Source organism: Candoia aspera, chromosome 3 (genome assembly GCF_035149785.1).
Source record: "Candoia aspera isolate rCanAsp1 chromosome 3, rCanAsp1.hap2, whole genome shotgun sequence".
NCBI classification, from domain to species: domain Eukaryota; kingdom Metazoa; phylum Chordata; class Lepidosauria; order Squamata; family Boidae; genus Candoia; species Candoia aspera.
Window position 1 is genome coordinate 88,725,703 of NC_086155.1, and position 12,665 is coordinate 88,738,367.

General features: G+C 41.6%; 1 protein-coding gene across 1 annotated transcript in view; it reads right to left on the reverse strand.

Moving 5' to 3' along the window:
* The window catches only part of DPH5 (diphthamide biosynthesis 5), a 33,241-nt gene that overhangs the window by 10,207 nt on the left and 10,369 nt on the right, over positions 1 to 12,665 (reverse strand). The gene's annotated exons all lie outside the window — the stretch shown is intronic.

Consider the following 12,665-nt stretch of genomic DNA (forward strand, 5'->3'; position numbering starts at 1 on the left):
CTGGCCAGAGATGTTTTTGAAAATTGATCCTCCACATGTCCTGGAAGTGCCCCAATTTGCCTATTCCTGCTATTTTAAAATGGTTTAATTATGTAACTACTGAGTGGCAATGCAATGAATATTGACTTTTGTGATATGATTTTGGAATTAACTATAAAAATAAACAACTTCTCATGGGAAATACACTTATTTTGGCTATCCTGGTTATTGCAAGTCACAACAAAACGTAAGTGATGATTTTAGAAACTGGATGCTAGAGAGGACTAAAGACTTTAAGCCAAAGGGGAAAAAAAAACCAAGCCTGATGTCACGTAACATCAGGACTTATAAAATGGCACAAAATGTATATTATTGGAAATATTAAAGGAGATCTTTGAAAAATGGAGCCAAAAGTTAGTAACTACAACAGCAACACTGTCAGTAATGATGTCTGCTTCTGTGGACAGACTATGTCTAAAAGATGTTAAGGAATGACAGATGTGAAACAAATTTTATGTGACAAGACAGAGAAAGTACAGAATGTGGAACTACAAATGACAGGCCAAGAAAATGTTTTGAAAACGACGCTTTACTGGATATACAAAAGAAACTGGCTGAAGTTTTAAAAATTAAAAGGGAAATACAAATAAATCAAGAGAATGATCTGGAATTTTTTTTCTTATTGGATTTACAAAAGAGGCTTGTTAAAGCCCTGAAGAAATCTGTGTGATGGAATAAGAAGAATTGAAAAGAAATCAAATCCTATGACAATATTTGACTGAATTAAAGATCAAGACTGTTAGAAGTAAAAGGAAGGAATATAAAGTTGGTTTATTTGATCAAGGTTAAAATAAGACTTTTTTTTTTTTTTGCAGTGTTCTGGCAAACTTTATGGACTTTTGGCTGACACCAGGATTGAAAAGTTGATGTTTTATGGATTTGCTCGTAGATAAGGGGTGGGATATGGGATGAGGAAATATCAATTTAACCTTATAGGGTGAAGAGTTATTAAATTTGTTTATAGTTGTGATGAAAGTTGGAAATCAGTTCTTTATATATTTTTCTTTTTATTATATTCTTTTTTTCTTTTTCTACTTTTTCTTTTTTCCTACACTTTTGGTTCTTTTTTTCCATTCTCTTCTCTTTCTCTAAGTTTAGTTTGTATTAGTTTTTACTATTGTAATTAAAATTCTTAATAAAAATTATATTGTTTTAAAAAAAGAGTAACTGAGTAAATTTGAAGGTACAGTAAGTTCTAAAGCCAAGGCTGGGTAACTACTAACAGGCTATGCAAGTACACTGGCTTCTGCCCTAGGCTTAAAATGTAATGTAGGGAACTCTGCCTTCCTTATTTAAAAAGAGTGACTCTCTAGCACTCCTTGTGCAAACTAAATTTTAAAATACATCCAATCACTAAGACAATGTTAGGAACCAAACCTGCAATCTATACACACAGTGTTATAATACAGTATGCTTATTAGTAATATTCATTCATTTTAATTGTTTATTTAAATCAAATTGGCTTCCATATCACAAACACCTTGTGAAAAACATGATAAAATAAGAGATATAACCCGAAGTAACAACAATATAAACACTGCATTCAAAATCAAAACGTAAGATAAACTTTCCAGCCATTTAAATATTCAAAGCATTAAAAAGGTGGAAGAGGGAAGAAGTGGCTATAAGGATGGAAAAGGAGGGGGGGAAAGTCCTATTTGTGAATCGGTGATCAGAAGACAGCTTAGCTATGCAAGCAGACATCATAATGCATGAAGCAACCCTCATTGCAATGGCCAGGTATGAGAAGACACTGCTCAAACAGAAAACCTATGCAGAACTCTTACGGAAGAGACAAAATGCATTGTGTAATCCAGGAGACAACACTGAATTGGCCATGCAGGGAAGCTTCACTGCCCTAGTTTTATCAAATTTTCACAGCTTGCGTTTGCCCCATCATCCTTGCTTTGTGCAAGAGGTCCAATATGTGGTTACTGGACAAGCCATCTTGAGAAGAGGACAGAAGGACACTTATCTGAGGGCCACGCTTTTATTTATTGTAAACCGCCCAGAGTCCCCCATTGGGGGAGATGGGCGGTGATATAAATTTAATAAATAATAATAATAATCTCCTAAAGTTATTAGGAACTGGGAAAATAATAATTTGACTTAGAGGTAGGGTTTAATATTTTCAGATATACATATTCTTTTGAACTTCATACCTATTGCATGGAAACTGATGGCCAAACAACAGCAGTGGATTGTCTATGCGGGGATTGGCAACCTTTTTCTGTGTAGGGGCCAGAGGCCATGCCACCACCGCCATTTCCAGGTGAATTGTTGCTCTGCCCAGACTGAGGTGGCAGGTGAAGAGGTCACCAAATTGGCCACCCAAGAAGGCAACAAGTGCTCTCTTCCTCTCTCATGCATGCTGGGTGAGTTTATTTCGTTTTGATTTCAGCTGGAAGGACACATCCAGCCCGTGGTTGCCAACACCCTTCTTATTGCTAAGAGACAAGCACTGGAAAGACAAACATTTAGCTCCAATTATTCATAGACTGAAGAAATGATGTTATTTGTGGTTTATGAACAAGTTGTTTATAGACTCAGATTAAGTATAGATAATTACAATGAAATATCATCCTTCACTGAAACATGTAAAGCTTCATAAGCCTCTCCATATATGTGGGTGTGTCCGCTTATGAAGTCTTACATTATATTTATATTATTTATGTTTATGTTTATTGCTTTCTCTCTCATTTTGTTACTGTTTTGTTCTTCTTCTTTGTTCGATTTCATTAAAAAACATTTTTTTAAAAATCTGAGGAGTATAGCTCATACAGAGAATCCCAGTTTAATTCCTGCAACCCTAAAACAGAGTTAGGGAAAGGGCACACCATGTTATCTTGGATTACAGCCATCAGTGCTGATCTGAGAAGGGTGGCCTGCAAGCTTCCTCTCTAGGGCCTTTTCTAAACAGTTCCCGGTGTGGCAACAAGGAACAGCAAGCCTAGGAGAATTCAGTCGTAAGGCACTGCTCCTACAGACAACAGACAGGCCGCCTAAGCATTGCTGAATGCGCTTCTGAGTACTGCAGTCTCCCAGACGTCTGCAGGTGCACTGTACTGCATTCTTGCCAAGACTTCTAATTTTCTTCCTGGCAACACAAAATAAGAGGACTGCACAGAGGGAGGCGAAGCAGGGAGAGGGACTGAATGGAAGTGAGAATGAATGGATGAACTGAGGATGAAACGGGGAGGGCCATTTTTGCCTTAAGGCCTAACCCCTTTGTCTGAGGCCTTACCCACTACAGCCAGAATGCAGCCTAACTACTTTGCCTGGAAGATATACAACCCTCTATCCCCAAACACTTTCACACCCTTTCTTTGCCTTGTAATGAGCTAGATGAACTAGTGGTCTGGATTTTGCATGAGACAGCTTGCTTCATTCACACTCCTAGAACAGTGTGCTCTGTTGATGGTTCTTGAAATAGTGCAGAAAACATCCTAAATGCTACACTTGGGTAAGCCAAACGAGAATGAGCAATCCAGATTTTGCATTTCACAACCAAAATTGCCCTGCCAGGAACTTGAGAAAAAAAAGGTTACTCAATATAGGGGGAAAAGGTCAAAATGCAACTTTTTAACCCTTCGATGCTTCTTAAAATCTTCAGTTTTGCTCCCCCTACCACACTGTAAAAGTAGCTGAATGCCTTTTTAGAAAGGGAGCTGATTTATCATTGTGATTCATGCAACTCTACTCCATGTCCAGCTCAATTGGTAAGAACAGAAATTAGAACATTTGGAATGTATGACCCAGAGATTTGGGCTGCGAATTAAGAGTGCAAAGGAAAATAAAAATGAAAACCAGAGAGCTGTGCAAAGTTCAGAGATGTAACGCAGTTCCAGTGCAATCAATGTCTAATAAAACGAGCCAAAGGAAATGACTAAGAACTGCACGTTCTTAAATGCTACACTTCAATAAGAGAGCTGGCTTAGTGTGGTGGCTAAGGCACCAGGCTAGAAACCAGGAGACTGTAAGTTCTAGGCCTGTCTTAGGCATCAAGTCAGCTGGGTCAAATCTTTCCCTCCCTAGGAAGCAGCAGTGGCAAACCACTTCCAAAAATCTTGCCAAAAAAACTGCAGGGACTAGTCCAGGCAGTTGCAAAGAGCCAACACTGACTCAAAGGCACCAAAAATCAAAACCATGTGGATAAGCAAGAATGAACAAGCAGAGAATGTACAAGGGTTCTTTTTTGAGTTCTTGCTAGACGTTCTGCTCAGGAATTCCTTCCACCTGTAGGGCCAATACATGCAAGGTAAATTGAGGATGTACCCCATAGCCCTACATCAGGATGGCCATTGTGTTTTTAATCTAACAGAGAATAATAGGGAAACAGCTTAACCACAGCCTGGACATATTTTCAGAGAAGTCCCATTGATCATGTTGGGGTATATTATCTCTCTCTCTCTCTCTCTCTCTCTCTCTCTCTCTCTATATATATATATATATATATATATATATATGCCGTTCTATCTCATGTTCTCATTCTTGAAATCACCTATGTGAATAAATAATGACCACTGAATAATCATATGTAGAAAGTAAAGAGGATTATCTTGATAGACAGAGGAGCAATCTGTTAACAAAGCAACAAGGAGTTAAGCATGACTTGAGTCCAAAACAAGAAGGAATGTGCAACCATCTCAGACTGACACCTCCTAATTCACAGGGTGAGTATAAGAAAGGGATGTTGTTGTTGTTGTTTATTCGTTCAGTCACTTCCGACTCTTCGTGACTTCACGGACCAGCCCACGCCAGAGCTTCCTGTTGGTCGTCAACACCCCCAGCTCCCCCAGGGATGAGTCTGTCACCTCTAGAATATCATCTATCCATCTTGCCCTTGGTCGGCCCCTCTTCCTTTTGCCCTCCACTCTCCCTAGCATCAGCATCTTTTCCAGGGTGTCCTGTCTTCTCATTATGTGGCCAAAGTATTTCAGTGTTGCCTTTAATATCATTCCCTCAAGTGAGCAGTCTGGCTTTATTTCCTGGAGGATGGACTGGTTTGATCTTCTTGCAGTCCAAGGCACTCTCAGAATTTTCCTCCAACACCACAGTTCCAAAGCATCTATCTTCCTTCGCTCAGCCTTCCTTATGGTCCAGCTCTCGCAGCCATATGTTACTACTGGGAAAACCATTGCTTTAACAATGCGGACCTTTGTTGCCAGTGTGATGTCTCTGCTCTTAACTATTTTATCGAGATTTGTCATTGCTCTTCTCCCAAGCATTAAGGGTCTTCTGATTTCCTATCTGCAGTCAGCATCTGCAGTAATCTTCACACCTAGAAATACAAAGTCTTTCACTGCCTCTACATTTTCTCCCTCTATTTGGCAGTTATCAATCAGGCTGGTTGCCATAATCTTGGTTTTTTTGAGGTTTAGCTGCAAGCCAGCCTTTGCACTTTCTTCTTTCACCTTCATCATAAGGCTCCTCAGTCCCTCTTCGCTTTCAGCCATCAAAGTGGTATCATCTGCATTATCTGAGATTGTTAATGTTTCTTCCAGCGATGGAAGTGACGGATGACAGATGATCTCGTCCAGCAGTTTCATGTAGATGTTGAATAGGAGAGGAGAGAGAACCGAACCCTGCGGCACCCCGCAATGGAGGGGTCAAGGGGCAGATCTCTCCTCTCCTTTATAAGGAAAGAATCATACTTTATATATAAATAGGAGATGCTGGATTCAAATACTGCCTTAGCCATGATGCTTTCTGTATAAACTTAGTCCTAATGTACTTCACAGAACAGTTAAAAACTCCTCATAAGATACTTCAAGCAGAACTTGACAATGTAGAGTTTTGCAGTCAACTCTTTGGTGGAAAAAAACAGTTCAGCACTTGCAAAGTCCACAGCAAAAGGACAAAAAGGAAAAAAAAATGAGCCAAATTCAATGGATAATGGCGATCCCAGCTATAGCACTGTTTAGATAAGGTCAGTGTTGCTGCACATCTGCATTCAGTTGGAGTAGCATTTTATCAAGTGACCTGAAACGCTCCCTGATACAGTGATATAGATTTGGGACCTTTAAAACCAAGTCAAAGAAAATAAATTTCACAAAGGCAGCATCTTAGCCTTGCAGGAGAAGTTGCGTTTGCTCAGGACTTCCTCTTCAATTTAGCACTCCAAGGATGGAAGATCTGTCTTCCTTTGCAACTGGTCATCTTAATTTCCATGCCAAATTGAGCTCTGTTTTTTATGAGGAGAAAGTTTTAAGGTGTCCCTAATTTGCAGGTGATTGTCATTGAGAAAATCTGTCTATGTGGTTGCTAAGAGACAACTTGATGGCACATAATCAATCAATCAATCAATCAATCAATCAAATTTGTAGGCATGATTACAGACAGTCCTCAACTTGACTATTCAGTCAGTGACTGTTCAAAGTTATGGCAACGCTGAACAAAGGGACTTATGACTGGTCCCTGAAGTTATGGCCATTGCAGTGCCCCTGCGGTCACATGATCAAAATTTGGGTGCTTGGCAGCCCTCCCACACTTATGACTGCAGGAGTGCTTCAACTCCCCCCACCTGCCTATCTCCCTCCCATCTATGCCCCTTTGGCCATCCTGCACTCAAGGTGCGCCTGGCCCTTTGCAAAGCAGCTGCTGGCCATGCCAGGCCTTCTTCCTGAGGCTGTGCCTGCCCCTTGTCCAAATCAAATGTGGCCTTGTCTAAATTGCATGCAGCCTTCTTGCGAGGTTTTGGAAGGCAGGTGCATGAAAGGAGGACTCAGCTGCGCTGGTGTGAAAGAAGGACCCGGCTAAAAGGGTTCTTTTCGAGGCAGGTGTGTGAAAGCAAGCCCTAGCTGTGCCTAGTCTCATGTGACCAGCAGCTGCCTCACGAAGGGCCAGGCCAGAAATACCTCATCAGCAGCAGGAGCAAAATGGTGAAGATCAGCTGGGGCGGCAGAGCGCAGGATGGCAGGGACCTTGGAGTGCAGGGTGGCAAGGGCAACTGTGGCTGGGACTGGGATGGAGCTGGGCCTCTTGCAGCCGCAGAGCTGCGGCACGCCAAGAAGCCCCTTTGCACAACGCTGCCGGGGCTTCCTTGGGCACTGCGGCTTTGTGCTGCGCTGCTGGGGTGACTGAGGCTCCCAGGGGTGGCTGAGGCTTCACACTATGGCTCAGGGGCTCCTTGCAGCCCCAGAGCCCCACTGTGCCAAGAAGCCCCTGAGCTGCAGCATATTCTTTCCCAGACCTTCCTGAGCTCATGCCGCACTGCAGCACCTCCCTCCTCCAACTCATGCATGGCTTGCACTGGCTCTTCTGGGCCTCCCCACCCCCCACGCTCGTTAACTGGGGCTCCTGACTCTGTCCCACTTAACAACCTGCGCACTTTAGGATTACGACAGCAATTGGGACTACCTGGGATTGCCATTGCTAAGCGATGCAATCATGTGATGTCGTGCTTTATGACTGCATTGCTTAGCGATGGAAATTCCAGTCCCAATTGTGGTCGTAAGTCAAGGACTACCTGTACAAATATCTTCATGTACAAAAAGCTGATATTCAACATGCCAGAAGCTTAGTTCTCAATTGTTTGCTTTTGGCTTTAGAGGAGTTCCACATATTGCATCTACTGCAGTAAACACTGTACAAACCTACAGACAAGCATGTGCATTTGGCCCATTAGGTTTCCTAGAGATGTCCATCTGAGCGTCCAATACCCATGCTGTATGCATTTGGTTCTAGAATCATGCTGTAAAACCAGTGTTTCCTGTAACAGCTGTAAGAACTGCTCTTCATTACCAGCTTTTACCATAGGTGGGCACATCTCAACTACTTATTCAGCAGCCAGATGAAACTAAAAGGATCTCGCTTAAATCTGTCAAAAGCTATCTGAGAAGTAAAGCCACATATAGATGTTCTTGGTGGCTGCTCATGCAGAACTCCTCCTCTCTGCTGGAAAGATGCCAAACCCACAGTATTTTTTAGAAAGGGTGTATGAACCTTTTGCACAGGCAGCTTTGGTGGTAGAGGTTGAAGCAGCGAAAGAGTAAGTTTCATTACATATTAATTAGAGGTTTGACTTAAACCGTGCATTTAAGATACATAAATTGCTCCTATTTTCAGAAAGGAATTCAGGTATCATTAAATTGAGAAACATCTTGGTTGTACTAATGCAAGCTGCATACAGGTAGTCCTCACTTAACAACCACAATTGGGACTGGAATTTAGGTCTCTAAGCGATGCAGTCATTAAGCAGATCCAGACCCAATTTTACTACCATTTTTGTGGCGGTTGTTAAGCGAATCATCACTGATTTCGCTTGTTGGAAGCCAGCTGGGAAGGTAAAAAATGGCGATCATGTGACCGTGGGACACCGCAACTGTCATAAATGCATGACAGTTGCCAAGCACCCAAACTGCAATTACGTGACCATGGGGACACTGCAATGGTTGTAAGTGTGAGGGATGGTTAAAAGTTGTTTTTTTCAGTGCCATCACAACTCCAGATGGTCGCTAAACGAACGGTTGTTAAGCAAGGACTACCTGTAATGATCTTCAGATAACATCTGAGAAATGATGGATGGAGTGAAGTTAGATATCACTGTGGTGGAATTCAGCCTAGATCTTGCCCATTATAGGTAAAGGTAAAGGTTTCCCTTGACGTAAAGTCCAGTCGAATCCAACTCTAGGGGGCGGTGCTCATCTCCGTTTCTAAGCCTTGGAGCCGGCATTGTCATAGACACTTCCGGGTCATGTGGCCAGCATGACGACTCGGAATGCCGTTACCTTCCCGCCGAAGCGGTACCTATTGATCTACTCACATTTGCATGTTTTCGAACTGCTAGGTGAGCAGGAGCTGGGATTAACAACGGGAGCTCACCCCGCCGCGCAGTTTCGAACCGCCGACCTTCCGATCGGCAGCTCAGCGGTTTAACCCACAGCGCCACCGCGTCCCCCATTATAGCTGGAGTGATTTAAAGCCTATGATATGTAAGATAGGTGAGGTGATATCTTGCTTGCTTTTTGTTCACAGTTTTCTATCCAAAATAACACTCCTCAATTTTAATTATACCTTACCACTCAATGAAAAATGGCATTGGTAAGTCAACAGCAAATAGTAAGTCAAGCCCACACATTGCTACTATTACTTCTAGGTGTATCTCCAAGCCCAGCATATCAAATAGAGTATACAGAGTATTAACCATTTAACCTGTGTTTAATGAACTCCTCTTCAAAAATCACTTTTTCAGCCTTAACTAGCATTTGTGACAATCTTCTGCATATTACCTTTAAGTCCTTCAGCTCATACTCACCTGCAGTGATCTCTCTTGACCAAGCTGTTTGCCTCATATGAAATTTATTTTTTAGTTTTGTTCATTTTTTTTAAGAAAAGGAGATAACTGGAAAGCTGATATATTGCAAAATGCCCACTATTAACATCACCTTTCTTTATGAGAATGCCCCTGAATCCCACACAGAGACAATCATAGAAAATAAAGATGTTAGGTGGCTGAAGCAAGTGCTTCACTTGAAAGTGCAGCAGGTAATGGGGAGTAACATTGCCATCCTTCCATGTGGTAAATGGGATTTTGGCACTGGCCACATCCCCATGACAGCTCATTTGTGACAGTGCCCTCAAGAAACTCCTTGGAATTAAAGTGCATTCACCAGCCAAAAAAATTGCCTACCCAACTGAAATGAAGAATAGGATAGAAGTAGAATAAAAGATGCATATACTATGATGAAACAATCCTCATATACTGTCGATGATACATTTATACATTCCTGTATCTCTGAAAGCAACTTTGGTGTCTTCAAGCTGGATGGGTGGGGGATTGAACAAAGGCGGTAATAATATGTTGAAAAATAAAAGGACACAGGCCCAGGTCAGTGGAGGCAGTTTCCTGCCCGCTACTCTATCATGTGAGTCAACTGGAAGATTGTTGTGATGATACAGTAATCTCAGGGGGCAATGAGCATTCCAAACAACTGACAGAGCCCTGAGCACTGGTTGATATAGACCAGTGTTTCTCAACCGTGGCAACTTTTAAGATGTGTGGACTTCAACTCCCAGAATTCCCCAGCCAGCATGCTGGCTGGGGAATTCTGGGAGTTGAAGTCCATTCATCTTAAAGTTGCCACGGTTGAGAAACACTGACATAGATTTTACACCATTGCAACCAGCAGCTAATACAGATAAATGTTTCATAGAAGAGAAAGAGAACATCAATATAAGGCTGCCATTGTTAGAATCAGCTACATATTTATGTAACATCTGTTCTACGTTCCACCCATGGCCGCTATTTATTTATTACATTTCTTCACTGCCCATCTTGACAAACGACTCTGGGAGGTTGAAGAAATTAATCTGTGTTAATGGTCTCCTAACCATGACGCGGTGGCGCTGCGGGTTAAACCGCTGAGCTGTCGATCGGAAGGTCGGCGGTTCGAAACCGCGCGGCGGGGTGAGCTCCCGTTGCTCGTCCCAGCTTCTGCACACCAAGCAGTTCGAAAACATGCAAATGTGAGTAGATTAATTGGTACCGCTTCGGCGGGAAGGTAACGGCGTTCCGTGAGTCATACTGGCCACATGACCCGGAAGTGTCTATGACAACGCCGGCTCCAAGGCTTTGAAACGGAGATGAGCACCGCCCCCTAGAGTCGGACACGACTGGACTTTACGTCAAGGGAAACCTTTACCTTTAACCATGACAGCTTAAGCCCAAATATCCATTCATAACAGCCATTATGAAAAGAAAACTGTTCAGAAATAAATATGTCCTTCAATTCTGCACTGAAATTAAAGAGATGAAAAAAAAGGATGCATATTCACATGCCATAATGCAATAGCATGACAGAAATCATGAAGTAACCTTTTCAAAACCAAATGTCTATTTTTGCAGCATCCTTTCCTAGCATGATTGCTGCATTCAGTTGTAAGAATGGTCAGTGCATTTCTCCAGGTCATCTTAAGCATTCATGATTCCCATTTTCAGTGAGGGTCTAAAACAATGTTTCTCAGCCTTAGCAACTTTAAGTGGAAAGCACTTTAATGTGTGGATTTCAATCCCATAATTCCCCAGGTAGCATGCTGGGGAACAACAACAACCTAGATCATTAAAACTAAACTAAACTAATCAAACCCCTGATTAGGGGTCAAGAAAACAAGGCTTTTATCTCATCCCATAACTAAACAGAAGTTTCCAACAATCTGATTCAGTTTCTAAATGTTTGGGGGCAAACACACAAATAATTGTCAGGCTGCTTCAGAGAAAGAGATGGAAGCAGATCCATCTCCAAAGGGATTAGATGCTTCCAATTGTGCCTGTCTCTGAACCACTCCCACTCCACTGGATTATTGTAAGATACTGGCAACCAAGATAAGTACTGGAATTTGGACTAGAAACCCCATCATCCCCACCCAACCAGATCACTGGGAGCCTTTAAATACCTAAATCAAACAGGTGGGTGGTTATGGGAAAATGTTGATGGGGCCTGCATTATATCCAAAGTGGAGAGTTGTACTTTTGAATGAGATCTCCCATAAAGATAAACAAACATGAACTCAGAGAGAAAGAACTACACTAAACTATTTTTGATACATTTAAGTGAATGAATAGTCATCAAATGAGAATTACCTGCAAGCCCCAATCTCAGTTCTGTATAATATGCAGAACTTTAATTTTATGCTTGTTCCTTTAATCCACTTGTGGTAGATGTATGAAGGAATTACACAGGTGGATCTCTTGTGTTAGGTGAAAGCTAAACTCGTTGACCTAGGCTCTAAGACACCAAAGCATTCTTCAAGTTATTTTGCGCAGATAACAAAAGAAATTCATGAGATTAAAAGCTGATCATTCCATTTCATTTGAAAGGACTGTAACTGTCAATCATGAAAATATACAGTATACTGCAGCATATTTGTCAGTATATAAGACACTTTTGTTTCTGCGTAATAGCTGCCATTCTCAAGTGCTCATGAAACACAAACCATTTTCTCCTACAGCTCCTGTGCCATTGGCTTAAAACTGGCTTCCCCCAGCACTGGTCATGTGCCTGGCACAACTGTTGTAAAAGTGTTTATAAGAAATAAATTAGAACTCAAAATGTCATTTGCTTAGATATCGCACATCTGCTGCTTTTCAAGGCAGAATTACACCATAGACTTCAGTGCACCCTATGTAAGCATTAAAAAAAAAAAAAAGGTAAAGGTGTTTCCTGTTTTTCACTACTGGAGTATGAGCCTCTGCATCAAGACCAGTCTTGAATACATGCACATACAAACACGAGCTCTTGTTTTGGAAAGTAGATATAAGATGGGGTGAGGAACGCATGGTTCTCCAGCTTTTGTTGGACTCCCACTCCTCAATCCCCAGCCAAAATGGTCAAGGGTCTGGAATGAGGGGAGTTCTTTTAATTTTTGTTTTCTATTTAAACTTACATACCTATTTAAACTTACATGTCAAACAAGAGGAAAAATACACTGATCCAAAATCCTTATCGAGTTTCAAAATCCACCAACTGGCAATATTTTGACAGTACACAATACCATAACAGTTATATATTATATTTTGTGCTCATAATGCTTCTCCCACTGTTTCTTCTCTAGGTCAATACCACTGTAAATTATGGTTAGGTTGCTACAAATGTATCTTAAAATGTTGTATGTCCCCCTCAAAATTA